Below are 14,957 nucleotides of genomic sequence, written 5' to 3'. Positions count from 1 at the left end.
TCTTTCTATCTATCTATCTATCTATCTATCTATCTATCTATCTATCTATCTATCTATCTATCTATCTATCTATCTATCTATCTATCTATCTATCTATCTATCTATCCATCTGTCATTCTGTCCATTCATCCACATCCATCTGTTATTATGAATATAGCACACTGCATGATGTGACTTATCATTGTGACATTATCGTTGATATAGAGTTGTGTATATCCAGTGTGAAGGATTGTCCCAGCTCAGGGAAAGGTTAATAACTCTGGTCATTAGCGGTACTGTAGAGTTGATTACAGAGCGTCTGTGTTCTCTTGTGTACGCCGTGTCCTCTAGGCTGAGCCTGCAGATGAGTATTTAAAGTCTTCACTTCAATCCGTGTGATGAATGATGTTTGCGGTTCTAACAGTGGGTAAGTGATATGGCTTTTTAATGAGCTGTTTGCTGTTTGGAGGTTTTCCTCTCTAATAGGAGGAAACCAACCATTACCCAGCAGCTGGAGAGAGTTATCAGAGCACACGGGCCATTTGAACTGAGACCTGTTGTGGCCTCCAGATACACCACTAATGAAAGGGTAAACTTCCTGAACTAACACACATGCAGCAGAGAGCAAAGGGAAAAAACACACCAGAATATCAAAAGAAGGAAGTTTCATTGTTATATAAAATAAGTATATTTCACCCAAAATTCAATTTCCAAAATGCGTTTCACTTTTGATTTTTTTTTTTGTCTTTGAAAACAAGAAAGAATACCTGCCATGTTGTGTAGAAATCAGCTGAGAAGGTCACGGATGTGTTGATGATTGAACACAGATGAGAAGTTTTGGAGCCACAGCCGGCAACTTGACATGCATGACACAAACACCATACTCACGCTAAGAAGAAACTTCTCGAGAACATCATGCGGATTCTAAGAAATGCCGATTACATTGCCAAAGTATTTCGATTCCTACAGATGCAATGAACTGGCACATTATTCTGGTGCGTGTAAAGAGATCTTTTAGAGGTTATGAAAGTCCCCGAAGGACGTGTTCGGTGTGATTTCATCAGCCTCAGTGAGCAGACTGACAAAAACAGAGTAAAACACATTGCTGTGGGAGTGAAGGATCTCTGCGCAGAGACTATTGACTGTCTGACTCCTCACGGATTAAACAGAAATAAAGACTCATTAACATGTCTGATTATGTATGGATTCATTTTGTTCTGTGATATGTAGTTATAACCCAGCAAACATTATGACGTTTAATGACCGTTGAAAAGACGTCCCTCCGACACGTCCCGTCATGGTTGAAAAATAGTTCCAAAATGAAAGTTGAACGGACGTCTTCGACGTCATCTGGCCGTGAATACCACGTCTTTTCTGCGCGCCCCTGGACGTCTAAATGCGTCGTCTTCTGGATGTTTAAATGTGTCGTCTTCTGGATGTTTAAATGTGTTGCTGCATAATTTAAGTGTGTATATAAAATAATCACACACCCATTGTGTAACATCGTAAAATGCAATCAATTATGTCTTGGTTTTCACATTTTGACAGGTTCTAAAAAGGTTCAAAATCGGTCCAGTCAGACCTGAACGTCCATGAAACGTTTTAATCACGTGTACATCACAAACAAGAACACATTTGTGGACATAAGCAAAAAGAAGCATGTTCTGATTTAGCAAAACATTTTATTTTTTTGAACAGCCACAGATTTTCTTCTTTCATTAATGTTTAACATCCATTAACCAAACTAAAATAACAATTACAAAATACTGAATTATCATTATATAAAGGGATAGTTCACCCAAAAATTAAAATTAATTTACTCACCCTCACGTTTCAAACCTATACATTCCACATTTCTATGTTCTGCTGAACACAAAGATGTTTTAAAATTCTTTTGTAACCAAGCAGGTCTCGCCTCCCATTAACTACCATTGTAGGGAAAAATGATTATGGTAGTTAATGGGAGGTGAGAACTACTTGGTTACAAACATTCTTCAAGGGTCTTTTCTGACCCCAATGGACGTTTGCTCAAATAAAAAGTTCCCTTTGTGCAAATGGCATGAGACTTTGTACGGTTGTCAACACTCTCTAAATCTACAAATAAAAACAATTAATTGGATTGATATCTGTTTTTATGTTCGTGTGACAAAAAAAAGTCACACTCAGGCTGCTTAGAACAAATTTCATCCTCAAAAACAACAGAACATGCATACAGAAATGAAGTGGCACACTTCCAACAATGCATAAAACATCCACAATGCAAAATGATCATGCTCAAACACACACATACAGGAATATTTGTTCAATTTGTTATTGCTGTTCAGTTCATAGCATTTTGATGTTCATGTTGTGTATTGTTTACTCAATATGTAATAACTTAATTTCTGTAAATTTTTGTTCTGTTACAGTTAGTAACTGAAGTGTACATTCAATTTGTAGAATTATAAGAAAATCAGATGTTTGAAATAAAATGATAAATTCTAAAGACTCTGGTTTGATTCTAATCATAATGTAACATTGAAAAAAAATTCAGTACAAAAAAAATACTAAACTTTGACTAAATTAATTAATTTTAATTGTTATAATTGTGATTTCATAACATTTAGATATGAATCCAACTGTAAGATACTTGTGAAAAATGTCTTTCAGTCAGTCACATAGTAAGCAAATAGTGGAGCTTTGCAGCCATTTACTGGTAAAAGTCTTTTTTTTATTATTATTATTATAAAACTGTATTTTCCAAAGGATGGGCAAAAATCTTACACTAAACAATGTCAAATTATCCATGTTATCCCCACGAATGAAAGTTAGAATTTTGGGTCTTTTATAAAGTGAATTTTACATAAACTGATTTTGTGTTTTAATTTATTTATATAAATTTAACAATTATTATAAATTCTCCAAAAACTGCACAGATGTTGAGTAAAAACATTAATAAACATAGTTTATAAAATTACATTTTGTTGCCTGGGGTCTGTGGAGTCCCTCTTAATTCCCAAATTAAGAGGGTTAAACAAGGGTTAGACATCTTTTTGTTCAGCAGAACATAGAAAGGTATACAGGTTTGAAACACGAGGGTGAGTAAATGACAACAATTTTCATTTTTGGGGGAACTATCCCTTAAACACATTAAAGTAGTTATTTTGTTTGTAATTTTTTGTAACCATCACCAACAGCTCTTCCTGGAGAGTGATTCAGGTGTTCTGCTATTGCTGCATCAATCTCAGAGTCCACCTATTCACAGCATCTGAGGGAAGAGAATATATTTATTTTTAAAATAATAGGAAAAATTTGAGGTAAATGACATGCACTTATTTTCAAAATGTATTGCAAAAATGATCTCACAGCTCAATAAAAAATAAATAAAAACATGCAACAAGATGAATGAATCATGAGTTAAACATAAGAAAAATGTAATCAACATGCATTACATTTTATTTTACTCTATAAAAGATGTTCTGCTCTAAATGGGTGTTAGTGGGGGATGGAAGCATTACTTTCTGAAAGAAACTCTCAAAAGGCTACATTAATAGGTTACAGTAATAACTTGTGCTGTATAATTAAACGTGTTTAAGTTGAAAGTAACGTTTAGCCTACTAGCTAATTAGCCAAAACTCAAGTAATTCTCTGTTGACAACGTGGGCCTCATTTCTTTCGGTTCCTTCATGTTAAACAAGTAAAACTCAAGTAAATTTATCAAATACTACAAAATGTACTTACCCAACAGTAGATTTTTAATAATATATCAAACTCTCTCCGCAAGTCCTCTTCTCCTCGTGGTTGTAATGTAGACAGGAACTGGAGAACGGAACGCTATCTCGCGAGATAATCTATAATATCGCGGGATTTTGAAATATCGCTAGATTTATTAATATCTTTTGTTACTACATCTTGGCAGCACAGTTCAAGTCAGACTTAATGGTTATAGGATATATTACTGTTTTACATATGCATAGGCTACATTCCATAAAAATAATAACAACGAATACATAAAACGGGTTGAAATAATGACTAAAATGCAGTGGGTTCACAATCACTTAACCACACAGAGCACTTTGTGATTTTAAATATATTTAGCCTATATTCAAAATAAATTAAATATAGGCTAAATCTTGTATTTCATAAAGGTTTTTTTTATGGGTCTTGACTGGACGTGTACGGGACGTCAGTGGACGTCTATTCACAACCTCTTAAAAACTACTTGGGGCACTTAAATTAATTATTGCAGTATTAACCATGCAAGGTGTAAGCAGCTTCTGCATATTTCACAATGATTTCATAGAGGGTCATCATGGACTATAAATGCACGTGTAAAAGACGTCACCATAGTGACGTCCTCTTACGACGGATTCACAACAGGGTATATATTGAACTACACATAGCTAAAAGTCAAAGTAACTATTATACATGCAACCGGAGAGAACTGTAGACAGGTACAAATGTATCTGAGTGCATTTTTAAGAATGTTCTGTGTTACATACTTTTACCGATTTATGCCGTCCTACCGCGACTATTTTTGGCCAGGGACACGACGTTGCCGTCGGACCAATGTTTGCTGGGTTCTGTATCGCAATGACACGGTCTGTCAACAAATTACAGTACAAACAGTAAAAGTGTAAACGTGAATCTTGTCCAGTCTCTTGCAATCAAATTCCCACATACACTAACGTGTAATCTACAATTTACAATAATTGTCATCAAAACTTTAGGCATATTTACATCAGAACATCCCTCTAGAGTACACCGTTATATTGACAACATGACTTTTGACTGTCTTATTCATACACAATGACACAAGGACTTTTCAGGCACTGACATGTTCATTGACACAGATATTTAGGCCTACTTTTGAGAGATGAACTAAGGATTTTGAGCAAGAGACTGGCTTTTGCAGGTAATCCATGGTGTTGGGCTAATTGTACGAATTGTTTTGAGAAATGCACTTACTGTTTTGCAAATGTCGAGTATGATTCGAGAAATGTACCAAAGCAACTGAGAAAAACTGTAATTGCTTTGGAACATAATTTACCCAGATAGCATGTAGTAATCGGCCCGAGCTCGGCTGCCCCGCGGCGCCTGCGGCTCTGACTCGGCATCGGCGTGTGTTTACCGGGCCGATTCTGGCCCGCAGCTCGCTCTGGCACATGCAGTTTTGTTACGGCTGTAAAGCACTGGCCCGATTACTGTTCATTGTAACTGGCCCGATTCTGGCTATAGAGATCTGGGCCACTTCCCACTGCGCAATGTGACGTCGTAGTGACGTCCTTTCTAAGTAATTTTTGGACGTCCAATTTCGGTCCACTGAAGGGGTTGTTTTGTAACGCCAGGCGACGTCTTTTTTTCGACGTCTCCGGTACGTTAAATGTTGACGTCCGTGGGACCTCCGTATATGGGCTATTTATAGTCCAAATGTGGTCGTTTGTGGACGTCTTTTCAACATCATATTTAGACGTCGTTTTTATGCAACTTCTATAAATGTAGTCATGTTTCAAGAGGGTGGAGGACATGTTTTCTGTACCATGCATTACATTTCCTGTAGCTTTGTTTCAGTAGTTTCGACAGGAAATGCCAGCATAGACCGTAAGGTCTCCAGTTGTTGCTGAGACAATCAAACTGAGTTTTTGGGAAATTATCTGGAACATATGCCACCTTCTGAAATGGGACTAGATTACTTTTCAAAAAACTCCATTTGATTGTCTAAGCAGCAGGTGATAAATGGAGACGCATACATAGGTGTAATGCATTTCCAGCTCAAACTAGCTGCTGAAACAAAGCTACAGGGAAATGAACTGGCACAGAAAACATGTCCTTCACCCTCTGGAAACATGGGACCACATACATACAACACTAGTTATACAAATAAGTCACAATTCAATATAGCCATTTCTTTATTTCCATCTTTATTTTAAAAAAAAATCAGGGCATAGTAAATCCTCCGCCTCCAAGTCTTTGTGGTGCATGCTTGAGGTGCTCAGACACATTGAATTTGATGTAGTCCTCAGTGGCTGCAGAATCAAATTTCATGATCCCTTCTGCAAAAGAAAAAAAGACAAATGATTTAAATATATGCAACAGCATTCTGCAGTCATACAGGAAGTCAGTCACAATGGAAGACTTCAGCATTAATTTGACTTCAAAACGACTCAAAGCAGTTTGGAACTGTTTTTCTTCCCGGAAGCTTTGCGTGAGAGCTAATAAAATATTTAAACAAGACAATTTTTCGTGTCTAATTTACTTGAGACAAGTATTGTTAGCCGTGTAATTAGCGGGATAATGTACATCCAGCCGGTTATCGCCGCAGAATAAAGCCCTTAAGTGGCAAGATCCCTCCGCTTCGTGTCGGGTCCTGATCACTCTGTCTGGGTTTACTCTGCGATAACCGGCTGGATGTACATTATTCTTTACTAAACACTAAATATTGTCTAATTATCGTTACTGAGAAAAACACAGAAAATCAAGATATTTTTTGTCAATATCGCACACGCGTTTTATAGTGCGCGTGACATGTTTGCCGCTCAAAAAGTCAAGCTAGCTAACAGCTTTTCGACATGGTCTCTCTCCGTGACCATTCGTGGCTATAATCACAGCAGGTTTGTCAAGACGTGATGCTAAACTACCTACCACACGTACACATGGACATAAAAATCACTAAGCTGACCAAACTTGCCTTCAACTTAGAGAAGAAAAAATGGACTCACCAGCGAAAGCGATGCAGGCTGAATGTGCCGTCTTGCACGCAGAATTGCGCCAAATGCCTGGCGTGTGGCCTCGGCCAATCAGAACAGTGACTGGTTGGGTTATGATGATGTGCTACCCCAGCCAATCAGAGTGACGTTGACTGTTTTTTGACTCAATTTGAAAGCCAAACTATATTAAATCCTTTCAAAAGGTCCAGTTATATTAGAACATTTGTAATTGTAAAGAGTAGTTTTTTATTCAAAATAATTTTATGTTTTATATATACGTTTATTATGCTAATGTTTAAATAGCTTCAGCATTTCATTTAACCCCTCTCATGTGTATTTAGTGCAAAAAACGAGTTCAGAACATGAATCTTGAGTGTTTTAGCTTTCAAGTATTAATCATGTTGATAACAACAATGTTGATATTTGTAAATAAAACATTATATATAATGTAAATGTTCTTGCACCTGTCATAGACGTCCAAATGACGCCCAAAAAAATTACCCAGTTCAAGGTCAAAAGTTGAACGTCCAATTGACGTCCAAGTTGGGTCATGGTTGGACGTCAAAATAGTGGACCTAGTTTGGACGTCGAATAGATGTCCAGAATTGGTCATGGACCGACGGACCCAATATAGACATGATCTGCACGTTTATCCGACGTCCAATGTTTAGTGGGTTCTGTCAATGACTCGGCTTATGTTCAATCACTGATGGTTACATAATGAAGCAATAATTAACATAAAATTGTTTTAAAATTTACTTAATTTCCTGACAGGATCTGATAATGTGTTAGCTACTCATTTAATGTCATGAATTTGTACAAATCAAAATATCTAAGGTAAAACTTAATCAAAATGATAATAACAGTGATCGTTTTGCACAGAAGGATCAAATCTATTTAGTTGTAATAAAGCATGCAGGTCATTCTTTACGGTGTAATGCTTTTTAAACGTGCTAAATTATGCACGTGATCTCAGGTGACTCGTTCATCGTCACTTACAGTAGTGGGAGGGGTCTCAACTGTGGCGATTGTGGTTGTGTTTGGACGAAAACAAAACAATGGATTAAATACCACAAAATACGAATATGGTAAGAAAAAATTTGAAAACATTGATGCGCTTTTATTTCCAAGTATTCTATGAAGCAGACACGCTGAAAAGGACTAATGTTACAGACGTTAACAGCACGCGTGGGACTGCAGCTAACCCCATAACTGTTGCAGCTGCTAGCACGACTTTCTTGCATGGGAATTCGATGACCACGACCTAAATCAACCTAAAAAGTAATAGCAGTGCTCATTAATTAAAAAAGTTCTTTTAAAATTTGTTTTGAAAATTGTTACGATGGGCCATATGCAGATAAAACGGTTGCCATTCAGCGATTTGTTGTTGTTGTTGTTTTCTCTCAATGACGGCTTTAAAACGAACTCGGTAAGTGCCATATTATATTCTAACAGCTTGTGTTATTACCCATTTATTTAATATAAATATTTATTCAAGTTATAGGCCTACAGCATTTAGCTGAGCTTCGGCAAATTCAAATCTTGCGTAACAATCAGTGTTGCCACAGTTACTTTGAAAAAGTAACTTAGTTACTTTACAGATTACTTGATTTTAAAAGTAACTAAGTTACTTTACAGATTACTTGATTTTAAAAGTAACTAAGTTAGATTACAAGTTACTTCATTAGTTACATTCATCAGTTGCCGACAACACCCCTGCCGCCTCAACATAGAAATGACAACCGTTTTTGCCAACACTAAACATAAAACATGTTACTAAACATAAAACACTAAACATAAAACCCTAAACATGTTAATGAAAAGGTACAAATTACTTTGTGTTCTTATTAAATACATTTATGAAAAACAATTTATATTTAATTTTTAATTTATATTTATATATGAATGTAAATAATTATATGGGCCTACACAAATAATATAAAATTACAAGATTTATATTTTATTGTAAACGTGATGCGCAGCTCTGTAAAGGGACAACAAATATATGATCGATCCGTGAGAACAATATATTTTTTAATAATCTTTAAGTGCACAAAACTATGAAAATATATGAAACGCTTCAAAACAGAGCGGCAACAAAGCACTTATGCGCATCCCGGGTGCAGAATGATGCGCTTAAAGCAACATGGAATCAGAGTGTGCAGTGCAGCGCGAGTGCACATTGAAAAGTCCACGGCATAAAGAGAAGATGAGCGTTGAGTCCACAAATCCTAGTCTACTATGTAGCCTATATCGGTCCAAACATTCACTGATTATTTGTTTCTTCACAGTTTTTAATTCTTGTGCGTGTGATGCTAATTAATATTCCTTGTGTTGTCACCCGAGTAGCGAGCACAACATCTTTCAGAAACCGCTAGATAAACTCCAGGAAGATAAATTATTTTATCAACATATCAAGTATTATAACGGGAATATATCATATGGAGTGAGCTTTACCGCTGACTGCTGACTGGAACCGAACGACGCGCAGTTTTGCTGAATGGAGAATGATTGACAGCTACAGCGGAGGAAAGACATTCAGCTATGGAATGGCTTTAGATTACTTTGTAGGCTACTAGCAAATAATAATATGCTAATAATGATTGCTGAAGGATAATGTGACAATATATATTTCTGATGATTATTTAATTATCACGACATGCCTAATCTGAAGTGACTGCCTGTCTTGAGTTTTGTCGACAGACGGAGGCGGCAAGAAATTTGACGGAGCAGCCGCTTCGTAATTCTCTATGCAGGAAAACCCCTGCTGAGACTAAACAAGAAAGCAAAAATAAATATTTTTACTAAGGAAAATGACAAAAAAAAGTAACTCACAGTGACTTGGATAAGTTACTTCCCAGCAAACATTGGTCCGACGGCAACGTCGTGTCCCTGGCCAAAAATAGTCGCGGTAGGACGGCATAAATCGGTAAAAGTATGTAACACAGAACATTCTTAAAAATGCACTCAGATACATTTGTACCTGTCTACAGTTCTCTCCGGTTGCATGTATAATAGTTACTTTGACTTTTAGCTATGTGTAGTTCAATATATACCCTGTTGTGAATCCGTCGTAAGAGGACGTCACTATGGTGACGTCTTTTACACGTGCATTTATAGTCCATGATGACCCTCTATGAAATCATTGTGAAATATGCAGAAGCTGCTTACACCTTGCATGGTTAATACTGCAATAATTAATTTAAGTGCCCCAAGTAGTTTTTAAGAGGTTGTGAATAGACGTCCACTGACGTCCCGTACACGTCCAGTCAAGACCCATAAAAAAAACCTTTATGAAATACAAGATTTAGCCTATATTTAATTTATTTTGAATATAGGCTAAATATATTTAAAATCACAAAGTGCTCTGTGTGGTTAAGTGATTGTGAACCCACTGCATTTTAGTCATTATTTCAACCCGTTTTATGTATTCGTTGTTATTATTTTTATGGAATGTAGCCTATGCATATGTAAAACAGTAATATATCCTATAACCATTAAGTCTGACTTGAACTGTGCTGCCAAGATGTAGTAACAAAAGATATTAATAAATCTAGCGATATTTCAAAATCCCGCGATATTATAGATTATCTCGCGAGATAGCGTTCCGTTCTCCAGTTCCTGTCTACATTACAACCACGAGGAGAAGAGGACTTGCGGAGAGAGTTTGATATATTATTAAAAATCTACTGTTGGGTAAGTACATTTTGTAGTATTTGATAAATTTACTTGAGTTTTACTTGTTTAACATGAAGGAACCGAAAGAAATGAGGCCCACGTTGTCAACAGAGAATTACTTGAGTTTTGGCTAATTAGCTAGTAGGCTAAACGTTACTTTCAACTTAAACACGTTTAATTATACAGCACAAGTTATTACTGTAACCTATTAATGTAGCCTTTTGAGAGTTTCTTTCAGAAAGTAATGCTTCCATCCCCCACTAACACCCATTTAGAGCAGAACATCTTTTATAGAGTAAAATAAAATGTAATGCATGTTGATTACATTTTTCTTATGTTTAACTCATGATTCATTCATCTTGTTGCATGTTTTTATTTATTTTTTATTGAGCTGTGAGATCATTTTTGCAATACATTTTGAAAATAAGTGCATGTCATTTACCTCAAATTTTTCCTATTATTTTAAAAATAAATATATTCTCTTCCCTCAGATGCTGTGAATAGGTGGACTCTGAGATTGATGCAGCAATAGCAGAACACCTGAATCACTCTCCAGGAAGAGCTGTTGGTGATGGTTACAAAAAATTACAAACAAAATAACTACTTTAATGTGTTTAAGGGATAGTTCCCCCAAAAATGAAAATTGTTGTCATTTACTCACCCTCGTGTTTCAAACCTGTATACCTTTCTATGTTCTGCTGAACAAAAAGATGTCTAACCCTTGTTTAACCCTCTTAATTTGGGAATTAAGAGGGACTCCACAGACCCCAGGCAACAAAATGTAATTTTATAAACTATGTTTATTAATGTTTTTACTCAACATCTGTGCAGTTTTTGGAGAATTTATAATAATTGTTAAATTTATATAAATAAATTAAAACACAAAATCAGTTTATGTAAAATTCACTTTATAAAAGACCCAAAATTCTAACTTTCATTCGTGGGGATAACATGGATAATTTGACATTGTTTAGTGTAAGATTTTTGCCCATCCTTTGGAAAATACAGTTTTATAATAATAATAATAAAAAAAAGACTTTTACCAGTAAATGGCTGCAAAGCTCCACTATTTGCTTACTATGTGACTGACTGAAAGACATTTTTCACAAGTATCTTACAGTTGGATTCATATCTAAATGTTATGAAATCACAATTATAACAATTAAAATTAATTAATTTAGTCAAAGTTTAGTATTTTTTTTGTACTGAATTTTTTTTCAATGTTACATTATGATTAGAATCAAACCAGAGTCTTTAGAATTTATCATTTTATTTCAAACATCTGATTTTCTTATAATTCTACAAATTGAATGTACACTTCAGTTACTAACTGTAACAGAACAAAAATTTACAGAAATTAAGTTATTACATATTGAGTAAACAATACACAACATGAACATCAAAATGCTATGAACTGAACAGCAATAACAAATTGAACAAATATTCCTGTATGTGTGTGTTTGAGCATGATCATTTTGCATTGTGGATGTTTTATGCATTGTTGGAAGTGTGCCACTTCATTTCTGTATGCATGTTCTGTTGTTTTTGAGGATGAAATTTGTTCTAAGCAGCCTGAGTGTGACTTTTTTTTGTCACACGAACATAAAAACAGATATCAATCCAATTAATTGTTTTTATTTGTAGATTTAGAGAGTGTTGACAACCGTACAAAGTCTCATGCCATTTGCACAAAGGGAACTTTTTATTTGAGCAAACGTCCATTGGGGTCAGAAAAGACCCTTGAAGAATGTTTGTAACCAAGTAGTTCTCACCTCCCATTAACTACCATAATCATTTTTCCCTACAATGGTAGTTAATGGGAGGCGAGACCTGCTTGGTTACAAAAGAATTTTAAAACATCTTTGTGTTCAGCAGAACATAGAAATGTGGAATGTATAGGTTTGAAACGTGAGGGTGAGTAAATTAATTTTAATTTTTGGGTGAACTATCCCTTTATATAATGATAATTCAGTATTTTGTAATTGTTATTTTAGTTTGGTTAATGGATGTTAAACATTAATGAAAGAAGAAAATCTGTGGCTGTTCAAAAAAATAAAATGTTTTGCTAAATCAGAACATGCTTCTTTTTGCTTATGTCCACAAATGTGTTCTTGTTTGTGATGTACACGTGATTAAAACGTTTCATGGACGTTCAGGTCTGACTGGACCGATTTTGAACCTTTTTAGAACCTGTCAAAATGTGAAAACCAAGACATAATTGATTGCATTTTACGATGTTACACAATGGGTGTGTGATTATTTTATATACACACTTAAATTATGCAGCAACACATTTAAACATCCAGAAGACGACACATTTAAACATCCAGAAGACGACGCATTTAGACGTCCAGGGGCGCGCAGAAAAGACGTGGTATTCACGGCCAGATGACGTCGAAGACGTCCGTTCAACTTTCATTTTGGAACTATTTTTCAACCATGACGGGACGTGTCGGAGGGACGTCTTTTCAACGGTCATTAAACGTCATAATGTTTGCTGGGTTTAATCTGATTACTGGTTTGGAAATAGTAACGCGTTAGATTACTCGTTACTGGAAAAAGTGGTCAAATTAGAGTAACGCGTTACTAAGTAACGCGTTACTGGCATCACTGGTAACAATGACGCATTTCCGTAGCCGTAGCTGATTGGATGACGGTCATTGAATGGACAATAAAAGGTGATGCTAACGCCGCATTCACACGGGGCTTCGGCGTCAACGCTTGATGGAGGGCGTGGCTGAAGCTTGGTGCCTGACGCGACCGTCATAGTGACAACAGCTAATCACATCCGCTTGGACCACAACACAACACAAAAAAAGCGCCTTTTTTGACAGCTAGTCTGTGAGACTATTTTGTGTATGAAAACTGATCACTTTAATATTTGATTCCTCATTTGGCTGGGGGATAGCTCTATTTGAACCACACATGATATGATATGCTGCTGTCATTCAATGATAAACAGAGTACACGGACGGAATACAAGCATGATACATTCCAGATTCTCCAACCGTCTCTGCCACCTCCTTCCAGGCCTGGTCTCTCCAGTTTGTGTCCCGGTATGTAAATAATGATTGGTAGTAAAGGACCGGGTGATTATCCACCGCAATTATTAGCTTTTCCTCCATTTTAGATCGTTCTTTACTCTTCATTCACTCTTCATTCACCGGTGTTTTAAACGAACGCGATTGGCTAGCGTCTGCTCTAGGATATTTGCATAGGGTGATCTGATTGGATGACGCCTGCGTTGGCGCTTGAAAAGTTGAGAAATCTTCAACTTTTGCCGCTTGCAACGCGAGTGAAGCGCCGCGACGGAACCCACAATTCAGTTCGGCAACGCATGACGTCACCCATTCAAAGTAAACGAGAAGCGTTGACGCCGACGCCCCGTGTGAATGCGGCGTAAGAGATTCGGTTTCACAACAGTTTGACAACATTTCGACGTTGGATTTCAATCGCAAAGGTAAGGTTTTTGCTACTTGATATGCTGTTGATACTGACTTGCTATTTTAAAACATTGTGAATGCTAAATTTAATTTAGTTTAGGTCAAGTATATATTATTTTAAGAAACCATGCTGAACAAATTATTTGAAGTAATAAAATAGTCCATATACTATATGGCTCTGTTAACAACACTAGTAAAAGCTGTAAATGTTGTATTTCTGAGCTAACTTAAAGGAAATACGGTAGAGTGTTGACACTATGATTCTTGCTATTTTAAAACATTATTCACACTGTTAAATTGTAACTGTGTTTAACTTAAAAGTATTTTTAGGTCGTTATTTGGTAACACTTTACAATAAGGTTCATTTGTTAACATTACTTAATATATTAACTAACAATGAGCAATACATTTGTTAATCTTTGCTAACGTTAGTTAATACAAAATACAGCTGTTCATTATTTGTTCATGTTACTTCACATTGCATTAACTGATATTAACAAAACTTTTGTTTTGAATAATGCTTTAGTAAATGTTGAAATTATCATATTAACTAAGATTAATAAATGCTGTACAAGTGCAGTTCATTATTAGTATACAGTAGAATTTTGACTCTGTGAATAAGGTTTTAAAATAGTAAGTCATAATGTTAAACAGTAACATTGTAATTTTCATTGTATGTTGTACAGACTGTTTTAAATGGGTTCCAAACACTTATCCATTTTCATTTAGTTATAGTTTTACGTTGGTGTCAATTGGTTGGTTTATTGGCCTCTGTTAACAGTCCTGAAAATATCTGTAGAACAGATCCTGGTTTACGTATAAAAAGATGCAAATGTAGGTATAAAGAAAACAAAAGTACACATTTTGGGCAATTTACAGCACATCAGTTGATCTGCACAAAGACAAAAGAGTAATGTCAGTGTTTTATAATGAACATGTGAATAGGAATGATATTGTCTGAGGTGTTAATGGGCTATTGCAAGCCATGAACTGCTGGTACTGATCTTTCTTTCTTCTGGCTCTTTAAGTGTAAAAAGTGTAAGTCTGTAATGTATGTAAAGATGTAATTTAGTTGATTTCTGGTGTTTTCTGATCTCTATAAATGTATCTATGCAGTATATTGATTGTAACAAAATTAAACATTGTTTGTGTGCTTTTTGCTTTTTTTGAC

The 14,957-nt window shown here is 35.7% G+C and overlaps 2 long non-coding RNA genes across 2 annotated transcripts; one reads left to right on the top strand and one right to left on the bottom strand.

Moving 5' to 3' along the window:
• Positions 1 to 1,641: 1,641 nt before the first annotated feature.
• On the bottom strand, positions 1,642 to 3,821 carry LOC307140958. Its single transcript, XR_013818303.1, has 2 exons — positions 3,700 to 3,821; positions 1,642 to 3,226 (listed from the first exon to the last, which is right to left on the bottom strand). It is a non-coding gene; the product is annotated as an uncharacterized lncRNA (long non-coding RNA).
• Positions 3,822 to 10,239: 6,418 nt separating this feature from the next.
• On the top strand, positions 10,240 to 12,419 carry LOC307141550. The gene is made up of 2 exons (XR_013818361.1): positions 10,240 to 10,361; positions 10,835 to 12,419. It is a non-coding gene; the product is annotated as an uncharacterized lncRNA (long non-coding RNA).
• Positions 12,420 to 14,957: the final 2,538 nt, after the last annotated feature.

The sequence above is a fragment of the Gobio gobio genome (assembly GCF_949357685.1).
Source record: "Gobio gobio genome assembly, chromosome: 17".
NCBI lineage: Eukaryota > Metazoa > Chordata > Actinopteri > Cypriniformes > Gobionidae > Gobio > Gobio gobio.
The sequence above is the reverse complement of the archived record's forward strand: the minus strand, read 5'-3'. Positions and strand labels throughout refer to the sequence as shown.